The following is a 9,398-nucleotide window of genomic DNA, read 5'->3' on the forward strand; positions in this document are numbered from 1 at the left end:
ATTTAAATGCACAAGATGTGAGGGAGTTAATTGTATAGATGATGATTCGTTATTGAGGAAATTAGGGGATTGATAAATTAGCGGGATTAAGAGTCATCTAGTTACTATATGCTGCGTTCAGGTCAAAATTGAACAGTCGCACAAAAACTTATGCCTCATCATTTGATGCGGTTTTTGCGGCCCACGATACAAACGTCGCTGACAGACTAATCCTCAAACAACTTTCAGTTAAAATATGGACATAAATGTCAATAATCGGTTTCCCAGTACTTTTCATGTCGATATGTAGATGTGTTATGATGAGTTTTCCGGGCTGTCCCTAAACGCCCCCCGCGCGTCTGATTGGTGGAGAAACAGGTGGACGAGTTGGTTCTGATTTCAATAGTCGTTCTAGCGTGCTTTCATTCACAAACAAATCATTGAAAAAGCCATACGTACTACCAATACCGGTAAGTAAATCGTTTTATTATTTTAATTTGACTTTTTGAAATACAATTTTGATGTTTGATTACGTTGCCAGTGTAGGAACGGAACCTGATCGGAACTGCAGGATCAATAAATGGGTGAGTGAATGAATACTTTTTTGAATCAAATCATGTATTGGATCTTTAGTTTGTGTGGAAAAGGAATTTGGTCAATGGGTTGGATTTAGTTTTAAGTTAGCGCGATCGATACGTTTGTTGTTAGCAAATGATCCTTTATTTCCCTGTGCATGTATTAAGAAAGACACTTGTTAAAGTTGCTGGTCAAACTTTGCAAAAATGTCCATGCTAACTCATTAACTGCCATTGAGTGTGATAGACGTCCAATCCATTTCAAGTGGGAGGGATGGCAGCAAATCAACATGTGCATTTGCAGCCATCCCTCCCACTTCAAGTGAATTGGACGGCTACTGGTACTAAAGCAATTTCAGTTCTGACTTTTGATTGGCCCACATTGGAGATTGATCTGTAACCATCAATGACTATGATCGCCATTTTTCTGGCATTTCTATTAGTGACTTTATTAGTTTATGAATCAGTCATCTTGCACATCAAGTTGGGTAGAGTAGAACATAACTCTGGCCCTGTGGCCCTCATCGTACAAAGCCTGGCAGGTGTACGTCCCCGCCGCCTCCTGCCGAACCTCATCCATCACCAACGCCGATCCATTGGCCGGCACGCGCACTCGTAGCACGCCATCCGGGGGAGCCCGCAACTCGGGCCCATGGCCGTAGTCGCAAGCCAGCGCCACGCTGCCATCAGAACCGGTTTTGGTAAAGCCCCAGATGAAGACGGCTGGTGGGTCGGCGCCGCAATCCAAGCGCACTGAGGCCCCTGATGTTGCCGTCATGTTGAAGTTGAAGTACTCCACCTCCTCTGGGTCAGTTAAAACCAATGCTAATGGCGTGGACATAATCGGTTAGTCCAGAAAAGTGATTAACTGCGGTTCAAATTTGGTTGAAGTCGCTTTTGTAGATATCACAAATAGAGAGAAATGAAAGTGTAATGCAGGTCAAAGAGGTCATCAGAAGTCGACCATTTTTTTTTAACAGATTACTAACCCGAACCTGACAAAGACTCGCAAAAAAGTATGCAAGAAGTCTGTTGAAAAGCTCACCTTGGAGAGGAAGATACCAAACGCAGGAGGCTAGCAAGAAGACCAGGAAAAATGGCGAGAACATGTTGCACGCCGCCGTCACAATTCTTTTGGCCCGATTGTTTTGTGGATGCCTTTGAGCTACGTGCTAAAATATTTAAGAGTACTGCACGTTGTCGGTGGTGTAACTTTTCTAGGTGCTAATGTTTTATTCAGCCAATTGCGGCATGCTTGTTGTCATTAGAGTAGCAAATAGGGGTGGAACAATGTGTATTTGGCGATGTACTTTTAATTAGGGTTAACTTTTGACTCTTTCACAAAAAAACTAGCATGTTTGGTACTTTAAAAAAACTTATAGAGATTTTTTTGCATTTTTCTCCTTCCTTAAAACAAAAACGAAATGCCATTGAAACCTGATTGTCAAAAACTGTCAGATTTGCATTCGATATTTCATTAATGGCATTGATTGATCCCCCACACGTCCCCAAAAAAGCAATTGTGTTGCATGATATTTGCACACTTTGGAATGGCTACTTCAAATTTGCCAAATAAAGTCGTCAGCCCAAACGCTAAGCGTGAACCCCAATAAACAACAAATCTATTGTATTATTAGGCATCGTCTCAATAGAAATAAATCATCGGTCGCACTGCCTTGTTTATTATTAATGTGTCAGCAGTTAAAATGACGTCCAGATGTGAAACAATGTGGACTTTGTTTACATAAAAGTCAAAACAAACAAACAGGAGGCCTTTGTCGCTTTTAAAAATGCTTTTTTTTGGTTGACAAATCTGTTTTTGCTTACAATTTGCTTGATCTTAGACTTTTATTTATACTTTTTAATTTAAAAAAAATCAAATAAAATACTTTCAAAACAAATACAATGAATAAAAGAGAATATTCAATGATTAAATGAATTTAAAATAAAATAAGATTTATTATGAAGGGCTTACAAAAGACCATTTGAGGCCACTACTGTTTTTAGATTAAAAAAAAACATTTAAGTACACTTACACACTAACTCACTGAAGAACGAAAAACAAGTGGTAGGGTTCGAACAAGCGTACAGGGAGCTCGTAAAAACCTTTTACCTTCCCCCTCTCTCGAGTCTTACCGTCTGGGTCGAAATGGATGCGTGACTTTTTGGCAGCAGATGAGAGAACAGACCACGCCACTCGTAGACCAATCGGCGCGTATCTGTCCAAGACATTACGACCTCCCAATTCACTCGTGTTCTTTTTTTTTGAGCAACCAAGGACCACCTGTAAATCTGCTCTATTAACACATTTGACATCTTCTCCCTGGGCTTTTGTGGGTTTTTTTCCGGGTACTCTCCCACATCCCAAAAAAAACAGTCACAGTGGGCTTTTTGTACACCCTAAATTGTCCCTAGGTATGACAAAGAGCGTAAATACCGTTAATTTTTTTGTGTGCTGCCATTGGCTGGTACCAAATTCATGGTGTCTGTCCATCTACTGGATAGGCTCCGGCACCCCGCAACAATTGCCACTAATGGCAATGAATGGGTGGAAAATGAAACAGCTAAGTTTGGACATGTTGTTTGACCTAGCATTTCTGCCTAGCAACAAGCGACCATGTTTGACAGCGGTAGGGGAAAAAGTCAATATTGTTGATTTATGGTCCAACTGCAAAGAACATATTTTGTTTCGGTTGTGAAATTTAATGATAAACTGCAAACATTTTTGTTATTTCTTATTGTTGGAATACAATTTGGACTCATAAAAGAAAGAAAAAGTTGAGTTTTTAGGTATGCATGGTCAACCTCTGATCCTGTTGGCTTTCTGGTCTGCTTGCTTTTTTTTTAACCTTAAAAAACATTAAAGCATTCTTTTTCTTTTTCTTCTTCACCCTCCCAGAAAACCAACTTGAACTCTGGAGTTCTCAAAAGTGGTGTCGGCATCTGGAAGCAGTAGAAGTCTTGTCTGGAAGATAAAGTAAGGAAGATATGAATGCCAATGTCCAGTCTGGGATCAATTACATAGTAACAGAAGGGGCGTGGCTTAGGGGGGAGGCTATCTCCATGTGGATCCTTGCTCACACCCAAATTCACTAAAATGGCCCGTGAGTGCCTTTTGCGGGACATTCCCCCGCCTCCCGAGCCTTTTTTTGAGCGTTTAACGAGAAGCTTGTGGCGACTCCAGATGTGGACGTCGCCGGCTCACCGACTTACGACTTTGATCGTAAACGAGCGCCGAGTTGCGCGGGTTGTCTCGGAGGGCCTTGCTGTTGATGAGTGAAATTTCAGACCTCTTACAAAGTAACCGCCACTGTATCTGTCATGTGGGTATTACTAGCAACATGAAATGTGGGTGATTCGATGTGGATATCAGACTTTTGGTCCTCTTGCATTCTGTAGTTTGTAGTAAGGACAGCACCCCCATAGAGCTCAAGCTTTTATAAACCTGGTGGGCCAACAGGCTATTTTTTCTACATCAATACTTCATGTCAAATCTGTCAAATACTACGAATCTTCCCAAGTTTACCACAGCAGTTTTTTTAATTAATTTTTTAGCAAACTACTAAATATGCATTATTACAGTAATCCCTCAAATATCATGGTTAATGTAAACCAGGCATGGCTGCCATAAACAAAAAAAACGCAAAGTAGGATCACCCCATTATACAAGTACAATAATCAAAAAGTGTATATTTATTCAATATTATGGCTGTCAGCATATTAAAAGACTAATTTATTAATGTCTTGTTATTATGGAATTTAATCAACAGGCGCTTCCTCTGGTCTTTTACTGGCAAATCTGTTAAGTGAAACTATAGTGCTCTCTAGTGGATGTTCACGTTACTACAGACAAATCTGGGGGATGATGCGATTTTTTTTGTGGTTTTATTTTGCGTTTTTTGTCAGTTTTCATACGAGGGTGGGAGTGTGACTCTAAGTGAGAGTGTAGTGTGTGTCAGAGGGTTAGCACATAAAAAACAGGGTGAACATGGGTGTGTATTTCCCAGTCAAAATGCATTTATTGGCCTGGAGATTTTGCGTGAGAGTGTGTCATTTGTGTATACTTGACTGCAAGAGCTAGAATGAGTAATAGGATGTGTGTGAGTGCAAAAATGCGTAATAGTATGTGATTTTGCCACTACAAATGTGTGTGTGTGTGTGTTTTCTGAACGTGTATTGTTAGTTTTCTCACGGCTTGTCAAAACAACTCCATTTTTTTCTGCTTAGCAACAAGAAAATGATACTTAAAAAATGGCAATTGACTGATATTAAATGGGCATAACATTGAAATATTGATTCAAAAAGGATACTTTCTATTTAAATAGTGAAATAATTGAAAGTTGAAATGATGTAGTATGCAAAAAGTAAGCAGAGATCTTTCACAAAGACAGTCCAAGGGCAGCGAGTGTCACCATGGAAACCATCATCTTTTTTTATCATTATCATCATCTGTAGACGACACTCACACTTTAACATCATTAGAGGCCCAAACAAAGCATTGAGTACTCCTACGACTCGTACATTTTAAAGTACGTTTTTACCCAAACAGCCTATAAAACCTTGACTAAATTGTCTATTGGCCCTATGATTTACCGGCGACCAATCCAGGGTGCTGCCCACTTCCCTCACCATGGCTCAGACATAACAAAAGAACAAGTATTGATGACATGATTGAAAGGGTTATTTGAACGGACGCACCCATGCGAGTATTTTCAACGGCAAGCCCCGCTGACATTCTTTGTTTGTCTCCTCACATCCATGCCAGTTTCCATGACAACGTGACTTCATTCTCATCCTCTTGTGCCATCCGTTCTTCTGACCCTCCGTCTCTGTTTTCATTTTCTTCACCCCCCCACCCCTCATCCCCACCACAAAAAACAAAATAGGCCCACCCGCTCATTCCGAGACTCTAATTGGTGCTCGCCAAATAGCAGCGGGAAAAGTAATGGATGTGCATAAAGTGGATGACATGTTTATGGTGACAAACAAATCAGGCTGCAGGCCATCTTTGTCCTTTTGCTATGGGATGACGTTGCACCACAACAATACCCAGCTTGCTAGCTAGAAAAGTCATTTTTTCTATTGTGGTTGCTTCTCAGTATTTAGCCACATTTGGCAACCAGCTCAATCCAGATCATAATAATAAACACATTTTTTAATGACTTTTCATCCAAGCGTTCCACTTGTAAGAGCATTCTATCATTCATCAAGGGGGTGCTTGAGAGTCTGGGTGAATGTGAGCAACAAGAAAAAGGCAACGATTTCTATTTATTTCATTTTTTTATTATTGAAAAAAAATTAACGACAAAAAAGAAACATTTCTGATTGCCCGTCACAGTAAATGCTCCAAAGTGACCTAGGAAATCCCCCAAATGTACAGGAAGTTAAGTTACCTGATACATGTTTAAGTAAATTGATCTTAATCCACATTTTATTTATAGAATTACCTTTTGAAACCAAATAACAATTGATCATAGAAAAACAACATTATACAAAAAAATACTTGTTATATTGCCCTAAGAAATATATAAATTGATTGGGGATACAAAAAAACAATTGCTCTAAAAATGAGCTGATTTGCCATTTTTGCATTGAAACAAAAAACAACAAAAACCTGGACGTCAATAAGCGTCAATGGCACCGAGACCTAATGATCCCACGCTAATTAGTTTTAAAAATGACGTCTCTCACTGTCAATGTCACTTGGTGAGTTAAAGTAATATATAAATCCTATTTCCAATCCCTATTTATTTTGCTTGATTTTCTTTATTTAGGTGGCTATCGTGCGTTTTTGCCAAATTACTCCTAAGAATTAACAATGGTAAAAAGACGGTGGGGGTGTACCTAATGAATAGTCCTGAGAGTGTCACTGTGGGAAGTCCACGAACGCAATGACACTTACGGATGCCCGCGTGGACACTCTCATGATTGTCAGCTCCTCGATGGCGACTCGTCTTGGCTGGTAGTCGTGAACCGCGAAGCGCGTCCGGATTCAGGCCAAACTTCCAGCGAGACGAGCCGCGCTGCGCCGCTTCGCCCGCAGCGAACCGAGGCTCCGCGGCGAGCGAAACTCCCGTACCCCACGCCCCCTCCCACTCTATACTCGAGCCATCGGGGGGAAGCGGCAGTGGCTGCGACGCCAGCCGGCTCAGCGAGCGCTGTCGGCGGCTTCCACCCTCGGGGAATGTCGGCCTCGGACGTCGGCCTCCTCCGCCTCCTCCTCGTCGGCTGTCACACTGAAGCCAAACGGGGTAAAGTACTCCGCTTGTTGTACCGATCTTAGACGTACGTGTTTGTATTTATAGAGAAAACTTTGCATATTTTTGTCCTTTCGAATGAAATGTTTGCCGCTGGTTCCAAAAAGTTGTGTTAGTGCGCGCGCGCGCAGTATGCCAATTAGCATGGAGCTAAATTAGCATTGACGCATCCAGCTCGCCGGAGTGGGCTTACGTGCCACCGGCTATCCGCGCCCCCTCCCCAAAAAGCCTCCCGGGCAACCGTAGAGGATCTCCCTGGTCTTAACGTCTAGCCAGGCGATCGACTAAACTACCCCGTGAACCCTAACCGCTCCTTTCCATTAGCTTGTTGGCTAGCTAATGTTGGAGAGGGCGGAAGCGGTGGTGAAGCTCCGCCGGGGTATGAGGGCTGACAGTCGGCTGTCACTTCCACGCAGAGCCGGTGTGGGCGTGCGGTGACTTGACCCTTTCTTTCATGCCCTGACCCAGTATTTCATTTAATACACTTTAAGATTTCATATGTCTTTTATTTCACTCTGTGTCTGCATCAAGAACATGTGTTTTTGCGCGATTGGGCAATTTTAAAAGTCTAAAAACCTAAAATTGTTCCGCCTAGCCACGCAAGTGAGGACCGGGGTGGCGTGCTTCCTCGCTCGTCCGGTTGTTGGGCTCCTCATGTCCGCTATGCCCGTTGTTAGTCCACGATGACAACAAGCCAGCAGCCTGTTGCATGTACGGTTGCCATAACGCTGCTGCTACAGTTCCACGCACTGCACGGCGTGGCTCCCATATCCCGGCGTGCTATATTTAGACCACTAATAGAGTTTGCAACTTGATCCGAATCCGAATTGTCTTACACAGCTTAGTGACTGGTGGTGCATTCGGTGGTTCATGGGCCTTCAGTGTGGATACGATTCACTTGATCATGCCACCCGCAGAATTTTGCAATCATAGAAACCATCAACACAAAACATGTGATGTAACTGCAGTGTTCATTCGTTGCCGGGTTTGATCGTTAACCACGTAAAAAGCAAAGTCCAAGAGTCAGGTGAGGTTACTTTTCGAGTTGACCCAGGTGAAGATCGGCGGCCGTGGTTAAAGTTGACGCAGTGTTTCCCAACCCGTCAGTCATACGTAGTGATATTGTGAGAGAAAAGTTATAAAATGTACTGGATTAAAATTGAAGTATGAATTATAATAAGTTCGTGCTGTCATACTGCAAGATTCAAATTGTCATTTTTACAGGTTTAAAGTTATTTTGTTGCTTATTTTTTAAACATTCGGGTGCTCACCCACCAGCTTTTTCACGGGGTAAACGGCCAAAGGCTTTTAGGATTTTTGTTTGTGGCTCGGTATTTGTCTAAGTGACATCATTGGCTCGCTTTCCAGTAGAGTGAAAGTTGGCAGCGGCTCCATTTGCTGATTCAGTGTCTGTTTGGAAGCAGGAAATCTCCGTAGACTTGCAGAGCTTGCACGCTAATCGTTGGAACGAGAAAAATTTGGTGGTTACTCGGTGGGAGAAAACATATCCGTTTCAATCTCAAGCAAATTTTGTCAATGTGAATGGTTTTAAATGTCATTGAACATGAGAAAATATAAATTTTTGGTTCAAGTCATTTCTGTCTTTACATAACACGCTTGACTGGTACGCGTTGATTTCCAAACTTTGTCAGTGTTGACAGTTAATGTATTGTTTTCTTAGATAATTGAAGAAATCTTCTTTTAAGACTGCAAATTTGACAGTTTCATTCCACAGAAGCGCTAGTGCAGGTGTGGCCAAAATGCGGCTCTTGAGCTGAATGTGGCTCTTTGTTTCTTGTCAAAATTTTGAAGAACTGCAGTTTGTGTGTCGAGGGTGGACACTTTCCTTACAAAATTGAAGAGATTCTATAGGAGCACTAGTGTAGGTCTGGCCAAAATGTGGCTCTTGAGCCGAATGCGGCTCTTTGCTTCTTGTCATATTTTTGTAGAACTGCACTTGGTGTGTTGAAATGAATGCATTAATTTTTTTGTAAGGGGAAAAATTGTTATGCTGAATTATACGGTTTTAATGAGTATTTTTGTGTGTGAGCCTCTTTGACTCTTATAGTTTAATTTTTTTTGCTTTTTGAATTTTGTTGGCCACCATTGCTCTTGTATAAGAATCTGCCGAGTTGCTCTCCATTTCTGATTTTCCTTTTTTTTTCCCCCGAGCCAAAGTAGATCGATGGGATCTGGTCGATGGCGTCGGCCTCGACAGACTCTCCTTGAAGCGGGCGTCTGGTCGCTATCTCCAAATTCGCTCCCAGATAGGCCCTATCTCCACTTGGCCGCCGTCTACTCGAAGGTCGACCGACCGCCCGCCGTGTGATTAGTGCGCCCGCCCCCGCCAGTGACTCACATTTGTCAACAGGGCCACATCTGATCGGCCCCCGCCAGGTTAATAAGTGACGGGGTCCCGGCCCCGGCGTACAAGGCGCGTCCCTGTTCCTCGCTTGCCGTACTTAGTTAATGACTAATGAGGAGATTGTGTTAGTGTTCGTTTGAGTTGTTTGTTGCCAGGCTGCATAGAAAGACTTTTCCTCCCCAAATAGATTGGGAACAAAAGTGTAATCAGTTAAAGAAAATA

This window comes from Stigmatopora nigra, chromosome 8 (assembly GCF_051989575.1).
Source record: "Stigmatopora nigra isolate UIUO_SnigA chromosome 8, RoL_Snig_1.1, whole genome shotgun sequence".
NCBI lineage: Eukaryota > Metazoa > Chordata > Actinopteri > Syngnathiformes > Syngnathidae > Stigmatopora > Stigmatopora nigra.